The 1,083-nt window shown below is 53.3% G+C and overlaps 1 non-coding gene across 1 annotated transcript; it reads left to right on the top strand.

Moving 5' to 3' along the window:
- Window positions 1–569: 569 nt before the first annotated feature.
- Window positions 570–763, top strand: LOC119447025 (U2 spliceosomal RNA). Its single transcript, XR_005190911.1, has one exon. It is a non-coding gene; the product is annotated as a U2 spliceosomal RNA (small nuclear RNA).
- The last annotated feature ends 320 nt before the right edge of the window (window positions 764–1,083 follow it).

Here is a 1,083-nt window from a genome sequence, read left to right as displayed (position 1 = left end):
GGCGTGTGACGAGAAAGATGAGAAAAAAGCCCGGCATGCTACCACACGGACGCGCAGTCGCCTATTCTGATACTCTCTCGGTCCGCCATCATGGATCACCTCGCGCGCCACCTGTAGTACGTGTGCATTGCGAATACAGCTTCGCTGTAAAAATTCAGTGCCGTTCTGCTCTGTGAAGGTGGATGACCAGCGAAGCTGTGTATGTGGTGATTGACCGTTGCCCGGCGAAACGTTCCAAGTTTGCGGGATGGGGGCCACATGAACGGTTCGCATTTCTTTCGGCCTCGCGGTCCTGGCGGGCAGTATGCTTACGCTTGGCGTCCGCGGGCCGCTCGTCGTCGGTGGTCTCCTTCCACGGCCACCGCCGCCGCACCCGTTCCCTTTTCTGTTCACGCCGTCGTTCTTGGTAGGCACGCTGTTCTTCAGACTGTACAACACGCGGCCTACCCATTTCACAGTCGGAGTAGAACTGAGGAAAGAGGCTTATCTAGAACATGACGTCAGAAGAAAGAAGACACTCAGATTGATATGCACTAGTTTGAATACGCGGGAGGGCTTACACGTGCATGATACGAACGTAGGCATGGAAGACGCGGGTAAAAGTGTATTATCTGTTCTTATCAGCTTAATATCTGATACGGATTGTATTTCCACCCAAGATGTTAAACTTGTTTTTGCAAGCTGGTGGAGTGCTTAAAGCCTGCTTCACCTCCGCCGCGGCTCGGCCCGGTATTGCACAATCTTCCGGATCGGTCCACGGTTTTAGTATACGGACATCGATCCGCTGGAAACTAGCCATATACAGTTTCGCTGTAAAAATTTCAGAGACCTTCCACTACTGTGAAGATGGAAGCCAGCGAAGCTGCGACTTTGGTGGGCCCGCTGTAGGGAATAGTGCCCCCACGATGAGAATTCGCGTTTTTTCGTTGGGCATCACCCAACCGAACATGTCTATCATCAACGTTCCGGTTGAAAAACTCGTGTTGAAACCTGGCTGTCGCACCGAAGAAGTTGGCGCTAGCGTTGCCGAGGCGTGCACCACCGTTGTCGGATTCCTGGTGGCCAAGACGACGCTGACGCTTG

This window comes from Dermacentor silvarum, chromosome 3 (assembly GCF_013339745.2).
Source record: "Dermacentor silvarum isolate Dsil-2018 chromosome 3, BIME_Dsil_1.4, whole genome shotgun sequence".
Lineage (NCBI taxonomy): Eukaryota > Metazoa > Arthropoda > Arachnida > Ixodida > Ixodidae > Dermacentor > Dermacentor silvarum.
Note: the sequence above shows the minus strand (reverse complement) of the source record. Positions and strands in the feature narration are given on the sequence as shown.